The sequence below is a fragment of the Sorex araneus genome, chromosome 4, assembly GCF_027595985.1.
Source record: "Sorex araneus isolate mSorAra2 chromosome 4, mSorAra2.pri, whole genome shotgun sequence".
NCBI lineage: Eukaryota > Metazoa > Chordata > Mammalia > Eulipotyphla > Soricidae > Sorex > Sorex araneus.
Genome location: NC_073305.1, coordinates 158,665,413 through 158,685,497, shown reverse-complemented (window position 1 = coordinate 158,685,497; position 20,085 = coordinate 158,665,413).

Sequence of the window (20,085 nt, the reverse complement as noted above, 5' to 3'; positions counted from 1 at the left end):
TTATCAAAACCAATAACATTTATAACAAGAGTATCTAATAAAACTAAAAATAGAACACTCCTCATTCAACTGATAAAAGGCAGATATGAAAAAGCCTATAGACTGAATTCTCCTTAATATTAGGACAAGAACATTTCACTTCACTGCATGTAATTTATGTTGAATTATAGGTTTTTTAAAGAAATAAAGTCATATAGTTTGAATAGGAGAAAGTAACATTGTGATTGTTTGAAGATGACAAGGCCCTAAATTCAAATATCTCTTGTATTTTATTATAACTAGTAAGCAAGTTTATTAAGGTGGGATAAAAGATAAATTTACATAAATCAGTATAATGCCAATTTTTCTATTTACTAGCAATGATAGAAATAAAGTTTAAAAAATAATTTAATAAATATATATTAAATATTTTTGTACTTAAATCATGGTACATCCACACAATGGAGTACTATGCAGTTGTTAGGAAAAAATGAACTCATAAAATTGGCTTATAAATGGATGGACATGGAGAGTATCATGCTGAGTGAATTACTTCAGAAGGAGAGGGACAGACAGAATGGTTGCACTCATATGTAGTATGTACATATGTAGTGTTTTTATACATATGTAGTGTATATACATATATAGATATATAAACAGTAATATGATACTAATCCTGAAGGACAGTAGAACATGGGCCAGCAGGATTGGTCTACAGTTGGAAGCCTAGGTCAAGTGCTGAGAAAGAGGGCAATTGAGATAGAGAAGGGACAACTATAACAAAAATAGTTGGAAATGATCACTCTGGATAAGAACATCAGAACTGTAAGTAGGTAAATGATCAAATATGAGAACCCCCTCAGTATCTGTATTGCAAACTGTAATGCCCATAATGCCCAAAAAAAGGGAGGGAGGGGGAGAGAGAGAGAGAGAGAAACAGACAGACAGGCAGAGAGGCATAGAAAAGAGAAAGAGAGACAGACAGACAGACAGACAGAGAGGCAGAGAAAAGAAAGAGAGAGAGAGAGAGAGAGAGAATGTCTGCCATCGGGGCAGGCTGGGTGGTGAAGGGCTGGAAGGAAACTGGGGTATTTGTGGTGGGAAATGTACACTGGCGAGAGATGGGTGTTGGAACATTGTATGACTGAAAACAATCGTGACCATCTTGTAACTCTGTATCTTCCAGTGATTCAATAAAAAGAAATTAAATAATTAGGAGTATATTCAACAGAGAGGCATAAGACAGAGTTAAAATGATAAAACTTGGATATTAGAATTTATAGATTTGGAGAAAAATTTTATTTCTGTGGATTAAAGTCTGAGTATTAAGATGAAAATACCTTCCGAATTATTCTTAGCCAAGGAATTTTACAAAACTGATGCTAAATAAATACAGAAATGCAAAAAAGCATGACAACTAAAGTTTTAAGAGATGAAAATGTTAGAGAAATACAATTGCTGATTTCAAAAAGCAGTATAAGATCATGATGACCAATATGTGTGTATATGTATTTATGTTGTATAAAAAATTACTTAATGGCTTCATTATCTCTTAAGAGTGTTTGTAGATAAAGAATTCAGTTGAGATCTGCTTCCAAGATAGCTTCTTCCCATAATTGGTAAGTTAATAATGAATTAAATTGTGGAAAGCCATATTTTATCCCCATATGTTCACTCTAACGACTGTATACAGCATCAACAAGGTATATAATATTGGTATAATTATTGGCATATAAGATCAACAAAATACATTAGAAGTTCTAAAATAAAACTTTGCAACATTATATGATCAATTGACACAAAGACAATTCCTTGAGGGAAAGATATTTCTTAAAAAAAAAGTACTCAGGGAAGCATTCAACTGGGAGGAGGTGGCACTGAATGGTGGCAAAGTGTTAGTATGAGACCCTATCAAGCAGACTGGTGGCTAGGAAGTGAATGGGGTGCAGAGCACACTGGGGGAGAGAAGTGGACACTGATAAGGAGATGAGTGTTGAAACATTGTTTACCTAGAACCCAATCATGAATAACTATGTAACATCATGGTGACCAGATAAAAGTACTGGAGTAACTGAATAACCACATGTAGAAAGTAGACTTTAAATACTTATTTTAGGGGACTGCAGTGCTAACACAGCGGGTAGAGCATTTGCCTGGCATGTGGCCAACCTGAGTTGGAACCCTGACGTCCTAGAGGGTCAGCTGGGCAAGATGAGGGGTGATCTCCGAGCAGGTGTAAGCTTTGAGCAGCACAGGGTGTATTGCTTTTCCTTCCCGCCTTCCTCTCCTCACCCTCCCCTAACCCCTTTACACGAGCACACACACACACACAAACAAACACACACAAACAAACACACACACACACAAAGGGACAGGCCTTTGTCAACATACACAGAAAGCGTGTAGTTGCAACAGGACCAGAACACCATAACCTGGAGCAGGCATCAGGGTACAGGATGACTGACTTTGTTCTTTGGTTAAGAGAATAATTTAGACACTGGATAGGGACCAAGAATTCGCTACTTAAACTGTAGAATAAACTAATTTACAAGCATCTGAAATTTTGTACAATAATTCTTCACACAGCACTCAGGAACCCAAGAGCTTAGGAATAAATTCATGTGTGAAGTAAGAAATAGTTTTACTTCTTTCTAATTTAGATAACTTACATGTAAGTTTTCTTATCTTACTGCTCAGTCTAGGAATACCAGCAATAATTTGAATAGTAGTGGAGAAAGTAGGTTTCTATGCCTTGTTGCTCATCTTAGAGGGAAAGCTTTAGTTTTTTACTATTGAGTATTATAGTCTTAAAAACATGTAGATCTTTTGTATTTTATTATTATTTCACAATTGCTCTATTATTTCTTAGCTCTCTGTTCATGATAGATTTTAATTGTATTTCATTCTTTCCCACACGTCAGAGCTTGGCAAGCTACCCGTGGCATATTCGATATGCCAAAAAGAGTAACAAGTCTCACAATGAAGACGTTACTGGTGCCTGCTCGAGCAAATCGATGAGTAACAGGATGATAGTGATACAGTGATTCATTCTCCCAGGATCGTTTCCAGTTCTTTAAGTAACAAGTTTTCCTTGTTGCTGTTTCCTTTAATTTATTTTTCCTTCCCTACAACCTTTATATTGTTTTTTAAAATTTTTTGGCTACATCTGGCAATGACCAGAAGTTACTCCTAGCTTTGACTCAGGAAAGGCTTTGACTCTGGGGACCCGAGATGCCAGAGTTAGAACTCAGGTCCACTGCTTGCAAGACAAGTGCCCTACCCACTATACTATTACTCTGGACCATATTCTCTACAACTTTTATTCTAGAATAGTAGATTATCCTTAAGACTATAAAACAAAGCTCCTGGAATTGTCTAGTTCATCCTCTCGAGAACCTGGCAAGCTACTGAGAGTATCCTGCCCACACGGCAGAGCCTGGCAAGCTCCCCATGACATATTCGATATGCCAAACACAGTAACAATGATGGGTTTCATTCCCCTGACCGTGAAAGAGTCTCCAATGCTGCACGGTTGAGAAGGACAAGTAAAGAGAGGCTGCTAAAATCTCAGGGCTAGGATGAATGGAGATGTTACTGGCGTCCGCTCGAGCAAATCGATGAACAACAGGATGATAGTGATATAGTGATACAGTGATCCTCAAGACTGTATGACCTTTTGTGGTTTGGTTCATATATTGAAAATTGGGATGTTCAATAGGGAGTTCCGGAACCTAGTCAGAGTTGCTTATAGTGTAATGGTTTCACTTAAACAGTCAATAGGTGAGTTTCTGATTAATATTTTTAGACCAAATAGGTTTTCCACTGAGTAAGTTTTCATTATTTATTTATTTTTAAATGTAGGAGTACTGGTATTTGTTCAGTCATTGATTAAGCTGTTTGAATTGGGCATGAATTCTAAATTACTGGGGGGGGGGTTGTATTGAATCACTGTGAGATACAGTGACAAAGCTTTCATGTTAGAAATTCAACTGTACAATGATTGAACACCCATCCCTCCACCAGTGCAAACTTTCCACCACCATCCATCCCAGAATACAGAATATCCCCCCTTCCATCCCAGTTCTCAGTCTGCCTCCATGTCAGGCAATTTCCCCAATACTCCCTGTCTCTCTACTTTGGACATTATGTTTTGCTCAAATTTTCCCACCACCATTCAAACCTGCCTGCCAGGAGCAGATGCTGGATCATTTATTGTCCACTGGTCATTTTAAATATATTGGGTGCCACAGCCACGTGCTTCTGGAATCCTAGATTATAAATGGTTGGGTACCAAAGACACTTTTATAGAGCACTAATCCATTTTGGGATTCAATTGAGCGTCTCTAGACCAGGGCTGTTGGTGTGTTAAGATGGTGCCTAGACGCACATTGTGGGTATGACATCCAGGCCGATGAGCAGGTGGGGAGCCAGGGAGGGACAGCCTGGTGCCTCTACCACCATGCGGCATAGAGATTTAGTCCTGGAATCCACATACCAGGGCCTTGGTTATAGAAGCTCTTGGTTGCCGAAATTCCATCTGGAGTAGGTGGGGAGACTGTGCCTGCTCCATATAGGGCGCCCTGATGAAATTGGCTCAGTATGTGGTACGGACTGATCTCTGGCTATGTGGTGTCTTCCGGGACTCGTGGTGTCTTTTACTTTTGGACTCTTTTGAGATTTATTTATGGGTCTCTGAAGCAAGGCCAGTAATAGAGTTTACAGGGTGGTGCTGGAGTTGGTTTGTAGGGGTGACTGCCAGTGCTTCCATGTGTATTGGGAAGTGGGGAGGGGAGATAGCCCATCTCAATTCTTGGAGATTTCAGTCACAAACCCAGCATACCCAAATTTTCAGCAGATTATATCTTGGTGCGAAGCAGGAGCGATAGCACAGAGGGTAGGGTGTTTGCCTTGCATGCAGCCGACCCGGGTTCGATTCCTCCGCCCTGCTCGGAGAGCCCGGCAAGCTATCGAGAATATTCTGCCTGCACAGCAGACCCTGGCAAGCTCCATGTCATATTCGATATGCCAAAAACAGTAACAAGTCTTACAATGGAGACGTTACTGGTTCCAGCTCAAGCAAATCGATGAGCAACGGGATGACACCGATATAGTGACATAGTGATATCTTGGTGAGGTCCTGGAAAGCCTGGAGATTTCAGTCACAAAATCAGCATACCCAAATTTTCAGCAGGTTATATTTTAGTGAGGTCCGTCCTGAGACAGTGGAGTCAGGCCAGGGGTATGGCAGCGATTTTGGATTGTGGAAGCAAGTGGCTGCTTGGGCTCTGCTTGGGCAGGCACAGGCCAACCTGCCCCCTCAGATTTACCTCAGTTTGTTCAGCCATGCTCCGGTCCAAGATTAACTGTGACTTTTGGTCTCTTTTGAAATTTAACTATGGGTCTCTGAGATAAGGCCAATAAATGAGCTTATATAGCTGAGCTGGAGGTGGTTTGTGGGCAGAGCTCCCACATACCTAACTTTTGGCCATTTAATTTCTTGGTGAACTTGGTCCCAAGTTGTTGGGGTATGGCCAAAGGCATAGCGGCAATTTTGGTGTGTCAGAAAGTCTTAAAGCACTATCAAGCTGCTGATGCACTCGTCTCACATGTACAGGTTTACCTGTTGGTGGCATCTCTCTTTCTTTCTTTCTTTCTTTCTTTCTTTCTTTCTTTCTTTCTTTCTTTCTTTCTTTCTTTCTTTCTTTCTTTCTTTCTTTCTTTCTTTCTTTCTTTCTTTCTTTCTTTCTTTCTTTCTTTCTTTCTTTCTTTCTTTCTTTCTTCCTTCCTTCCTTCCTTCCTTCCTTCCTTCCTCTCTCTCTCTCTCTCTCTCTCTCTTTCTTTCTTTCTTTCTTTCTTTCTTTCTTTCTTTCTTTCTTTCTTTCTTTCTTTCTTTCTTTCTTTCTTTCCTTCTTCCTCTCTCTCTTTTTCTCTTTCTTTCTCTCTCTCTATTTCTCTCTCTTTCTTTTTCTTTCTCTTGTAGGATGCATGAACTTAAAAGTATCTGTTCCTTCTATGTAGGAACTATCTGTTCCTACAATTGCTCTGTCATCTTTCTGGAGAATAAACCTTCAGTTTTGGACTGTAATTGAAGATAATAATTGACCTTCATTGAAGATAAGTAGAAAGAGAGAGATGGAGAGAGAGAGAGAGAGAGTAGGTTGGCTAACAACTTCTAAAGTTTTCAAACATTTATCCTGTTTTCACTCTTCACCACTACATGACCTTCACTTGCAGAAGTATTTTGAATCCCCAGAGCTGTATCATTTGGAGATGTGACTTAAATAGCCTTTCTCCAGGACCTTTTATGTTGCTATTAAGATAAGATTTACCTTTGTCAATTTTTTTAAATTGATAACATTGGTCCATATACTTCATGGTTTTAATTTTGCCTGTTCTTTCTCTCCTTCCACTGTATATTTCTTTGTGAGTTTAGGACTTTGAAAAATTGTGTTATTGAGTTTCAGTAGAGAGATAACAAATCAAGTCTTTAGTTAGCCATTTTTATTCGTAAGTATGAATTATTTTTATGTGTTAGCAAATTTTTACACTTTAATAAACTTCTTTTGTGCTCAGATACATTCAGGACAAGGCCCAGGTTGATTATTTGTAAGAGCACTTACCCATTTAAAGGATAATTCTATATTGTCAGCATAGTCATATGGAATTTTCTCTATGAGAAATATAAATTACATTTTTCCTGATTTCAAAGCAAACGTTATACTTTTCTTGAGAAATCCAATATAAGACACTCAGTAGACCTTTCTCTTCCTACACATTTTGTTCCTATTTGAGAGTAGATGTTTAACCATAGTTTAGTTGATCAGAAATTACTGCATTACAAAAAATTAAGCATTCAAATTTGCAATTTCTAAAATTAGTGACTAGTTCCAAGGTCCATAGACTCGTGTTTTACCTTCCTTATGATTGAATGCTTACCTCGGTGCTCTCTCAAAATTATATTTTCTTATTAGGTCATAGGGCCAAGTGATGCTGCTCACAGAAAGCAAGTGTTTTGCACATGATTTCAGAAGTCTTTGGATCTTTTGCAAGTCTGAGAAAGGTTTCATTCAACTGAACCAAATTCGGTGCACAAGTGGTCACCACTCAAGAGACAACAGAATGGACAGTCTGTCTCTGATTTTACCTGCTCAATAATCCCCTTGGTTAACAGTTTGTAACTCTACTTGAACATTCCCTGCCAGGGCTGGTAAAATTCACACTCATTATTAGAGCAGCAGCTCTGATGGAAAAAGAAGCTAAATCCAGCTCACCCATGGATGTTCACACCATCAAACATTCTTTCCTTTAGCTATTGCCATTATTTATCCTGTAAATCTTCATCTCTGTTAATCAAGACATGCTGAAGTAATGCACTAGTTTTATTGGAATCAGCTGACATCAGTAGGACTCTTTTCAGGCTTTTAATTAAAGATTTAAAGATGGCGTTTTTTGACTGTGTAACTTTTGTACTTTTCTTTTCATTTTTTTTTTTTTTTTTACTTTTCTTCCCCATCTAATTTCAGAAGAAATGGTGACTTTCATTAACAACCAGTGAGACGGGACATAAAGGATCAGTTCTGAAATCTTTACTTCCAAATAAGAATTAAATGGACAAAAATGAAGATGTTTCAGTTTCTGGAAACATTATATCTGTTGTGCACGTACAGATGAAACAAAGTAAACAAAATAGTGCGTTGCCTGACTTCTGATATTGTTCAGAACTTAATTTTGGAGTGAGGATCAGTTTTGTCTTTAGATTTGTTTTATTTAGCATGTAATAATATATAGCACTTCCTAGTGTCAAGGTCTGAGACTTTTAAAGTCACTGTCACTGTCATTGTCATCCCATTGCTCATCGATTTGCTTGTGCGGGCACCAATAACGGTCTCTATTGTGAAACTTGTTACTGTTGTTGGCATCTCAAATATGCCACAGGTAGCTTGCCAGGCTGATACTAACTACCTTATGAGATAACTATTAATTTTGTTCACATTAGATGTGATTTTAAAAATGGGGCACAAAGTGTTGTGCCCAGGTTTGCATGAACTTGGTAAGATCAGTCAAGGCCAAGTAGAAGAGATGAAAAAGAAGCCTTGTTCTCCTTTCCCAACACTGCTCCGTGGGGTGGGAGTTTAATAAATGACTCAAAGACTATGATCACATTGATGCATAAAAACTACATTCCAGTGTGTTGATTGCGAGTGATTGCAATCTGTAGTAAACAAAGTATTGCCCCATCCTGAGGAGATGAGAGGAGAACAAGACATGGCTGTCGTCCTATGATCAAAGGGGACAAAATGATCTTTTTGCACTGCTCAGTGTCAGGGCACACTTTCCAACAACTTGTCAGGGAGCCCGCCCAGGTGGTTGCTGGCAGAGTCCAGGGGCTAGCAATGAGTCAGTGTCAGCACATGGTACAGGGTGAGCACAGCTATCTGCCCATAAATCTCAGGGACAAGCTTGGAGCCTTTGTTTGGTCCAGCTGTGTATAGTTCTTGGCCAAAGTTTTCTTTACCAATTCAACATTATTACAGTTTCTACAAAGTGGAGTGTATCGAAAGAAGTTAACTTTTGTCAGCTTGTATAGTGGGCAAAACTTAAGGCTGAAACTCAGTGCAAGTGATTCCCTGATCCCAAGTCTTCTTTTTCTAAAAAAAATTGAATCCATATCTTGGATTCAATTGGTTGGCTGGTTTCTACTTGTTGAAATTAAAAAAGGATAAAGGAAGAAATGAAAAAAGAGGAGAGAAAGTGAGGGAGAGAGGAGAGGAGAGATGGAATAAGAGAAAAGGAACAATAGTCACTTCCATCCCTAACATCATAAACTGCGCTTGTTACATTAAACACAACGCAGACAGCTTATGTACCCTTTGACAATTTTTCCCATGTAATTTATATAGGATGCAATGTAACGTGCATCTTTATTTAAAAGCCATAAAATTGTATATTCAAATATGCATTTGTTTTAAATAAAACATCTTTCATAAATAGTTTATGTTTGTGGAGACATTAAAATACTATATCTTTTTTTTTTTTTTTGCTTTTTGGGTCACACCTGGCGATGCACAGGGGTTACTCCTGGCTCTGCACTCAGGAATTACCCCTGGCCGTGCTCAGGGGACCATATGGGATGCTGGGATTTGAACCCGGGTCGGCCGCGTGCAAGGCAAACGCCCTACCCGCTGTGCTATCTCTCCAGCCCCTACTATATCATTTTTAAGCAGGTTCAGAAACTTCTCAATAACTGGCTAAGGAATACTATGCATATCAGAAAGCAGGTTTCCATTTTATTGTATTTCTAAGAGTTTTTATTCTGTACTCAAATGATTGAATTTTAACTTTTGCAAAAAAAAATATGGGTTAAATACAGGCTTTGGAAACAGTTCAATTGTTTTGATTGATACCCTGAATTCAGTACTTGATGAATGTGCCTCTTCCATCTCGTACTGGTGGTATAGCTGTAGTGTTCCGGAGCACTGGCAGGGGGTCTGCAGTGTGCACTGTACCAAAGATTCTAACACTGAACCCTGAGGCCTGTACCATAAGGCTTTGCATCACTCAATGTGCCTCCAGCCCCAATGCCAGCCCCAGAACTGGGTGTGGCTTTACAAAACAGGTTGGCATTGCTTTATGTGCATGTTAGTGTCTAGGCAAATACAACCATACCATAACATAGAGACTATCTTATATAGGAGGTTATTCCCTATGTTATGAAATCGGAGATGTATTTTGACTGTGTATATGTGTGGTGTGGGACATGGTCTGGAGGTTGATTTCAGAAACAATGGGACCAAAGAAAGAATGTGTGTTTGTGTAAAGAGATTAGAGTAAATACAAAACAAGGGGCAAAAAGAAAGAAGTGTTTATGAAACTAAGCTAATGATTCAAAATGTCATATACAAACATTCACTTGCTTGCCTGATTTTGCTCCTCACTAAACTGATTTTTATAACTTTCAACATCTAAGCTTTGGGATATCATATAACATAAAGTAACAGTCCTCTTGGATACTATACTGGAGACCTGCTCAGAAAGCACAGCTCTATTTGTTTTTTCAGTGCTTGAGTACATTGTTTCTTTATGGTGGTTTAAATTTTGTGTCTTGGCTCTATTAAAAGTATCTTGATGCAACCCTCTCATATAAATACTCTTCCCCCAAATTTTTGTTTTGATTAGTTATTGTCTATGCTCAGATAATTTTAACCACATGGAACAAAACATTTCAACACTTTATTTATTTAGAATAATAGAGAAGGCCTTATTTTGTCTTTATTTTTATGGAGCTGAAATTAAGAAGTATAACTACGTCAAGAAAGGGTTTACATTAGAGCAAAATGTTTTCCATCCTCTACCTCAAAATGGGAAAAATCTGTTTGTTTTTTTTACTGTGTTTCTTGTAATTTTTTTTTTTGGCCACTCCTGGTGGTACTCAGGGTTACTCCTGGTTCTGCATTCAGGAATTACTCATGGTAGGGTCAAGGGGCCTTATAGGATGCAGCAGATGAAACCTGGAATGTCATACTTGCTGTACTTCTGTTCTGACCCCAGGTCAGGTTTTTGAACATTTATAGTTTGATTCTTCTTCAAGTGCTTCCTGGACTACTCAAACCATCACAATACAATATCCATTAAGAGACATGTTTAAAAAAATTTTTTTGTTCATGAGGCATCTCCACTGTCTAGAAATGTAGTCATATCATAGGTTCTCAAATGTGCTTAGGAATAAATAAATGAAATAACACCAGCAAAAGCAAACTAATTTAAAAGGTCACAAATTTCAACCCCTTGAACTATTTAAGGATTATTCCTAAATTAAGGGATGATTTTTATAGTACTGTTTAGATATGGAGGTTTCTTAGGAAGGTCTTGCTTTACAATGAATGTGGAGTTTAAAAAAGAAATTTTGGCTTGTTTAGAAGTTGTAATAAAATTTCAGTACTCTAACATTTTTAATCATTGTTAAAAGTAGTTTTAAATGCTTTAGATAATGTAGACATAAACACTTTTACCAATAAGTAAAAAGGCTAAATAAAACAAACTTCTTTTAGAATGCAAGCGGAATGCTTCTTTCTATTAAATATTTAAGTGTTTTTTTAACATTTATTTATTTTTATTAAATCCCCATGTGGAAAGTTACAAAGTTGTCAGGCTTATGTCTCAGTTATACAATGCTTGAACACCCGTCCCTTCACCAGTGTCCATATTCCACCACCAAAAACCCCAGTATGCTTCCCACCCCCCCAATCCCCCACCCCTGCCTGTGTAGCTGATAAATTTCACTTCATTTTCTCTTTATCTTGATTACATTCCATATTTCAATACAAAATTTACTATTGTTGCTGGAGTTTCCCCCCAAAACACAGCCCTGCTGACAAGGAAGCATTTGATAATTAGTTTTCCAATTGCTGAGAATGAAGAGATATGAAGTCTATTGCGTCTACACAGTTTAGGATTTCTGCATTTTAGTATTTTAGTAATTAAGTCAAGGGAGATTTATGTTAGAAATTGCATCATTTCCCTTCCTGGGGCAGCATGGGGCTATGGCTTAGTTCACAGTCTAGAGACATTGCTGGAAGCAGTTGCTGGTACCAAAAGTAGTCTAGTTGGCCTCCAGATCGTGGTCGATCAGCAACAGAGTGGCCACACAAACATATGGCCACCCGGGTCGCATCTCGGTGGAGCGCACACCGATATAGCCCCGGCCCGAGTCTCTAAGTGTTTCTTTAAAAGGATATTTTTAATAAAAAAATTAATCACAGTGTTGAAGCCAGACTGATAGTACAGGGATTAAGGTACTTGCCTTGCTTGCAGCTTCAGTCTCCAGTGTATTATTATTATTATTATTATTATTATTATTATTATTATTCTGTATCAGGAATAATTCCTGATACAGAGCTTGTAGTAAGCCCTGAGTATAGTCAGGTGTGTATTCAAAACAAAAACTAAATAAATAAATATCACGCACTTTTAAAACTTTATGATTTTAAAATTTTGTATTTACTATATTTATCTCACATGGTATATTTTTTCCAATTTAAATTGCAGAGATAGCTACTACAAATCTAGAATGAAATCTCATTTATATTAAAATTTTATTTTTAACCCTCCTATTCAAAGTGCATCTTTAAATTCTGTTCCTAAAGTAATCTATTTGTACCAACTTGTCTGCTTTCTCATCAATATCTATGTTAGTTGACAGGATTGTCCAATCTATGTTTCTGTTCTCTATGGGAATATTCCAAACATTTAGTCTTCTTTGTATAGGAAGTTCTGCTGCACTCTACAAACCAGACAAATCATAGCAATTCATGAACATTAGCTATGGAGAATTACCTTAGAATAAACTGACCAAAGGTGGTGGATATAATATAGAATTAGCTTGTGTGATGATCTTGGCAGGGCTCTAGTTTTATACAGTGTCACTCCTGTCCCTCTCATTTGTACATTCCTCCCACTCTCTTGACTCATTCAATCTGTTGGTTTTTCTAACCTCATATGCTTTCCAATTTTTGCCTACCAAATAAATTTTCTGGATTCACACTACAGTTAACAGGCAAATTTTAGTTAAATTTTTCATATGACCGACATGATTTACTTAATGTAGTAACTCAGGATTGATAGCAAATGTTGCTTTAAGACATGAATCCTATGAAGCCTGAGAGATAGTACAGGGACACAGTCTTGCCTTGCATGTAGCTGGTCCTAGCTCAATACCTAGAATCACATATGGTCTCCAAACACCATCAAGGATCATGCTTAAGCACAGAGTCAGGAGTAGCCCTTAAACCTTTCTGGGTGTGACCCAAACCCTGACTCCTCCCACAAAGAAATGAATACCATCTGATTTGTAAGTTTTCTTAAATTTGTCATTTTTCCAGCCTCAAATAATCATTTCATCATAGTGCTCCTGCTTTCAGATTATTTTTACATGGAATTCCTTACTATTTTCCTAAGAAATATGTTGATGTAGGAATTTTTCTAAGACTAATTAAGGTATTACTTTTAAAGTCAAATAGAGCAAAACATTTCTATTCTGGCAGATCACATAGCTTTTTCTCTGCAGAAAGTAGGTCAGAGAGACCCCAAAGGTCAGGTAACTTCCTTTACTGGAATATTTATCTCCCTAAATATTTTTACATGGTTAAGTCTACTTCAGAAGGGAAAATATTTTCAAATCAAAACATTGTCTATGCTAGCCAAAAAAAAAAGCATCTTAATTGCAGGTATAGAAGCACCATTTATAATTTTCCTGGTTTATAAGTCAAATTATGATTTATTTCACTTCTTTATTGTTAGATATTTTTTAAAAGAACAACCGAAGAATAGGGCCTCATTTTATTAGGATTTGGGGATATGGCTCTCAGTGGTAGAGTTCCAGCCTTCCAGGTGAGATGGGGAATTTAATCCGTGATATCACCCCATGTTCCTGAAAGCCATCCCAGCATCACCATCTTTATGATTTCTGGCCCCATAACTAGTTTGTGACCTCTTGTACACAGCAGCTGGTTATGTGAACACCAATTTATGTGTTTGACCCAAGGACATTGAAACAACAACAAAGAGAAGAAAAGAGCAACATCTTAAAAATAAAAAATGTTTCTTTAACGAATTGGTCATTGCTTGTGGTCATGGCCTGAATGAGCTAAATGCCTTCATTTTCTAATGTTCTGGTAAGTCATATAATAATCCTTACAATTTGAAGTAACTGTGTTAGTGGTAATGTTCACCCTAACTTTTTTGTTGATATAAATTTGAAATGCCTGGCTCTGTGTTCAGTGGGATTGTTCTTGGCATGGCTCTGTATATACTATGTGGCATGTCAGGGATCAAACTTAAGTCAGCCATGTGTGAGGCAATCACCTCCTAACTATTATTTATTTAACACCTGTTTAAAACATTCTGAGGCTCCTGGATCTGAGTATCTGACTGTTTTCTCACCTTATTTTTATTTTTTGGTTATTATTTCTTCAAGTGAAAATTCTGCACATTTCTTTTCTTTTTCTGAAATTCCCATGTTGTTTCTCCTGATTCTGTCCCAGATAGTTCTGTCTCATCTTCAGTGTTCACCATTTTTTTCTTTGTTTTGATGGGCTTAAAAGTAGATTTACACTGCTTGTGACCTCATTGATTAGATTTTTGGCTTTCCCAAACTGCTAATGAGTTGCCTATTGTATTCTTACATTCAGTTAATACATTCCTGTGGATGTGTGGTCTCCATTTAGACTTTTCTCAGACGTTGTATTTGTTAAAGATCTTTTCTGATTTCTATTCTCATGTCAGTGACCATAATTAAGATCGTTGATTTGCAGTCTTCTCAGATAGCTTGCATAACTGTTGTATCTGGTGTTATTTCTAGATGTCATCCTCATACATAAGTGTGGGTGAGGTACTTCTTTTTTATGTCTTGTAATCTATAGTATTATACCTAGGGTCCAGAGACTTATGTTCAAGTGTATCTGAGCAGTGATCAAGGGTTCTAAATGGTGAGTACTTTGGGGCTTCTTGTACACCAAGTTTGAGAGGACCTGGGTATTGATCAGAACATTAAGATTTCCAGTACTCAGCAGTTCCCAGACTCCTGTTGTCATACAGACCTGGGTGGTAGTGAGAGAATTTGTGCCAGGATGAGTTTCAGAGAAAGCAGGGGTGTAAGTCTCTCTGGCAAAGTTTATTCCCTGAGGCTGGCAAAGCTGCTCTCTACAGCAGTAAGAGAGGGCCCCTGATTAATTTATTATGCTATGGAAAGTACACAGCTCTAACTGAAGCCAGCTTTCTTGAAGTCAAATATGTACTGGATGGGAATGAATGTGTCTCCCAAGAAAACGCACTCCTGGGGCTTAAACAATAGGACAGCTGGAAGGGCATTGGCCTCACATGCCGCCAACCTGAGTTCAATCCTCTGCTTTCCATATGGTCCCCTGAGCACAAAGCTTGGAGTAAGTCCTGAGCACAGTTTGGTGTGGCCCAACAAAATCAAAAAGGGGGGTAGGAAAGGGAATTTGGACACTGGTGGGAGAAAGTTGACACTGATGACAGGATTGGTGTTGGAACATGGTATGCCTACAACTCTACTATGAGTAATTTTGTAAATCATGGTGCTCTAGTAAAATAAAATTTAAAAATAAGCAAATAAATTTGAATGCAAAAAAATTGCACTCTTGTTTAATTGTCTAAGTAAAACAAAAGATATCTTTTGAAGAACAAATTACATTTATGTGAGTCTAAGCAATTCATCTTCAGTTTCTAAGCTAATCATTCCTTAATTTATTTAACTTATAATAAGTTTAAGTTATTAATTTAAGTCTTTAAGAGAAGAAATTACCCAAGAATTGAGCCCAGAGCTTAGATTTAGAAATAAGTAGAAATAAAACTGTGTAGCATAGGAAATGACAATGCTCTTTTACAATAATAAAGCTTCGAAGTTTTTTTTTTCTTTTTGAGTCACACCTGGCGATGCTTAGGAGTTACTCCTGGCTCTGCACTCGTGGTGCTCAGGGGACCATACGGGATGCTGGGGATTGAACCCAGGTCAACCACGTGCAAAGCAAACCCCCTACCCACTATGCTAACGCTCTGGTCCCTCTTTGAAGTATTAACACTAGTTCCCAGTCTATGTCTATTTTCCAGTTATTGCTGATTATGCTGTTTTTAAATTATATTCAGAAACTATTTTCATTTTTATGACTAGTAACAGCTATAGCTTCAATTAAGTTTTTTGATATTTAAATATTTATCTTTGCATTTTTCATAATAGTACAGATTTCACTGTTTTCACAGAACCACATGTGAAATTAAGTAATACTAAATTATCTCATCATTCTCAGTGCAATTTTTGTTTCATGTTTAATTAATGCTCTTTGCTTATTTCAATTAAGTGCTTTAATTTTTTTAAACTGATGGTTATAGTTTAAACAAATAGAAGCATAGTACTTAAATGGCAAATTTATTGAATAGCCAAAGGGTAATATCTGGAGGATAATGTTAAGGCATTCACAAATGCTCCTTTCTATATCTTTCCCAACATGTTTACTTAAGGTAGACCAATACCAGAGAAGAGTGAAGATGAGTCATTGAAAATAATAACTTAAGAAGAGGCAGTAGAATGAGGTAGACATTGTTAATTGTATTGGACAACCTATTATTCTTTAAAAATTGGAACCTTGAGCTTTTCTCTTGGATCTACTTTCTTCAGTTACAAGATGAAAGACTGGATTGACTCCCAAGAATCCTTTAAAGGCTGACACTCCTAGAAAAAACTCAGAAAATTTATTCTTAAAATTTATTATTTCTTCCCTTAATGACTCCCTGCTTCAGTTATTTCATCCCAATATAAGTGAAAATTGCCAAAATATGAGAACATGGCTTTCTCATGGTAAAGGTCAATCTGATAATACCAGGACATGTTGTTCTCACCAATTCCTAAACAACCTCTTAAACATTGCCTCACAATAACACAGGCTAACGTCTAGTATAAATCCATTTCTTTTTAAAAAACCACATTATTGATGTACGGAGTGATTAAAGGACTATGATTAGTAATCAAAATTTTTTTGTTTCAGATATGCATGTGTATGTTGAAACTGATTAGAATATGGTTTATAGTTCAGATCAAAATGTAATGTTTTTCGGGGCCGGAGCGATAGCACAGCGGGTAGGGCGTTTGCCTTGCACGCGGCTGACCCAGGTTCGATCCCCGGCATCCCATATGGTCCCCCAAGCACCGCCAGGAGTAATTCCTGAGTGCAAAGCCAGGAGTAACCCCTGAGCATCGCTGGGTGTGACCCGAAAAGCAAAAAAAAAAAAAGTATATATGAAGGCCATGGATTTTTGGGTATTGATTTTGTAGCCTGCAACTTTACTGTATAAGTCTATACACACATCCAAAAGAACAAAAGCAACCGCTGTTGGAGAGGATGTGGGGAGAAAGGGACCCTTCTTCACTGCTGGTGGGAATGCCGACTGGTTCAGCCCTTCTGGAAAACAATTTGGACGACTCTCAAAAAATTAGATATTGAATTCCCATTTGACCCAGCAATACAACTGCTGGGAATATATCCCAGAGAGGCAAAAAAGTACAATCGAAACAACATCTGCACATGTATGTTCATCGCAGCACTGTTTACAATAGCCAGAATCTGGAAAAAACCCGAATGCCCCAGAACGGATGACTGGTTGAGGAAACTTTGGTACATCTATACAATGGAATACTATGCAGCTGTTAGAAAAAAGGAGGTCAAGAATTTTGTAGTCAAGTGGATGGGCATGAAAAGTTTCATGCTGAGTGAAATGAGTCAGAAAGAGAGAGACAGACATAGAAAGATTGCACTCATCTATGGTATATAGAATAACAGAGTGGGAGACTAACACCCAAGAACTGTAGAAATAAGTACCAGGAGGTTGACTCCATGGCTTCGAGGCTGGCCTCACGTTCCGGGGAAAGGTCAACTCAGAGAAGTGATCACCAACTACATTGTTGTCGAAGGCCATGTGGGGGAAGGGAGTTGCGGGCTGAATGAGGGCTAGAGACTGAGCACAGCGGCCACTCAACACCCTTATTGCAAACCACAACAGCTAATTAGAGAGAGAAAACAGAAGGGAATGCCTTGCCACAGTGGCAGGGTGGGGTGGGGGGGAGATGGGATTGGGGAGGGTGGGAGGGACACTGGGTTTACGGGTGGTGGAGAATGGGCACTGGTGAAGGGATGGGTTCCCAAACTTTGTATGAGGGAAGTATAAGCACAAAAGTGTATAAATCTGTAACTGTACCCTCACGGTGATTCTCTAATTAAAAATAAATAAATTAAAAAAAAAAGTAATGTTTTCTGTTTCTGGTTTTTTTTTTTTTTTGGGGGGTAGACCATATCCAACTGTACTCAGATCTTATTTCTGTCTTTGAGCTCAGTTATCATTCCCGGTGGACTTGGAGGGCATACAGGGTGCTGGAAATCAAACCAGTTGGATGCTTCCAAAGCAAGCACCTTACCCACTGTATTATCTCTTTGCCCTTCTAAACTATAGGCTTTGTGCTGAGAAATGATTTGTGTATTCTTATTTTAATTTGGGAGAGCCTAAGAGTGATGCTTTTCAGTGCCAACAGATACTCAGTAGTACTCAATAAGGTAACCTTAATAATTCAGTTAGCCCGCATCAGTTTTCTGATCATAAAAGTAAATTATTTTTATCTTCACCTTTATCCATGTCTCCATATCATTAGTATCTTCCACTACTCAGAGGAGTAAAAAGTTGGAATAGTGAAGCATAACAAGAAAGTATCACTTCTGAAAGAATGTTCATTGGTTATGACTTGGTGACTTGGTAGCTAAAAAATTATATATATACTATTAAGGTGAGGTAAGAACTACAGTATATTATGTTTAAAACAAAAGAAAGAAACTAAAGTTCTAATTTTTGCTCTTGTGCCACTGACTCATTAATTTCAACTTTCATCTGCTGTCCACACAAGAGTTTTAGTTAACAGACCAAAGTGAGAAAAATGTTTCATGTCTAAGTGCTGGAGAACTGCTGAGTCCCTTCTATCAATATTTTCTTTGTATTCCTAAGAAAATAGGAACTTTATAAATATTTAGTGTTACTGTACCTTAGTACAAGAAGACAGGAAAATTATGCTATTTTAAGTATTTCGCACATTTTAAGTAAGAAGTAACCAATTTCAAACAATTCTGTTTCATACAAAGTGACTTGTATTTGCTTGTTAGAGTCCCTTGAGCTTTAACTTTTCTTTCCTGCCCCCCAACCACCCCTGCAGTTGACAAATGTAGAAATATAAATAAAAGTTCTCAGCAGAAAGGGTTTAAAGTAAGGAAGCTCAGCATGGGTGCAGTCACACTGGCTGATAGCAAGCTGTGTAGTAGAATGAATGAGGGTTCAAAATAAGCATTCCATTTAAAAGTACTGATTGAAAAGTGTGAGGAAATGATTCATTTTCAGAATGAGTAATTTGGTTGCATGCTCCAAAATTAAATAAGAAATGACTGAGTCTCAGGAATCGTCATTTCTATTTATTTTTTTGTATATAGGTGGAGAAAGGAAACCCACCAAAACAGTGAAACTGGAAGTGCTTAGAGTTATTCTGCTTAGTTCAAGAGGAGTTATGCAAAATTAATTTTCTTTTTTGACTTTTGCATTCGAATTCTTGACCAAGAGGCTGTTCCTGAAAAGTTTTACTGAGTTTTCTTTTGCAGAAAGAAAAGGGGGGATGACATTTTAAAAATGCACACAAGTATAATTTTTAGATGATAGAATTTCAGGTTTTTTAAAAAAATGTTTACTTTCTTATTTACACTTTTCTGCATTACTGCATATATGACTTATGCTTTCAAAGAGCAAATATCATTTTTACAATGAAAAATTAAAATGAAACCTCTTACCACTCCTATATGATGTCCATTATATAAATCCACAACTCATATTTGGACTATGCCTGAGATTGCCTGAGATTTAATTAATGTAAACATTCTTCCTACTTTCCTTACAGATTTAAGACAAGCAGATAGAATGATTTTTAAATTGGAAAATTGAGTTCTCTACAAAATTGAAGTGGGAGGTGATTTTGATGTGGAAACTCATGTCAAAGTATTATTCAGCTTATAAAGCATATTTGGATAAAATTTTCTCTTGTCTGTAATTTACTGGAACAATTCAAACCAAAGCAGAGTTGATCCTAAGTCTGAATTATGCCAATATTGTCCTATTAGCTGACATAATCCCAAGATAATTTTATTAGTTTTAATAATTTTGAACACTCATTGTGCTTTAGATGCAACACCAGTGGTAAACAAATAAAAGAAAACTTCCTACTTAGTGATCTTACTTAATGAAATCACTGTATCACTGTCATCCCATTGTTCATCGATTGCTTGAGCGGACACCAGTAACATCTCCATTCATCTCTGTAGAATGCTAGTATAGCCCAATGGTATCTGCTAGCTCCAGGAACAGGAAGAGAACGTTGTTGTTACTGTTTTTTGGCATATAGAATATGTCATGGGTAGCTTGCCAGGCTCTGCCATGTGGGCGGGATATTCTGGTAGCTTGCCAGTCTCTCTGAGAGTTGAGCTTATATAGCTGAGCTGGAGGTGGTTTGTG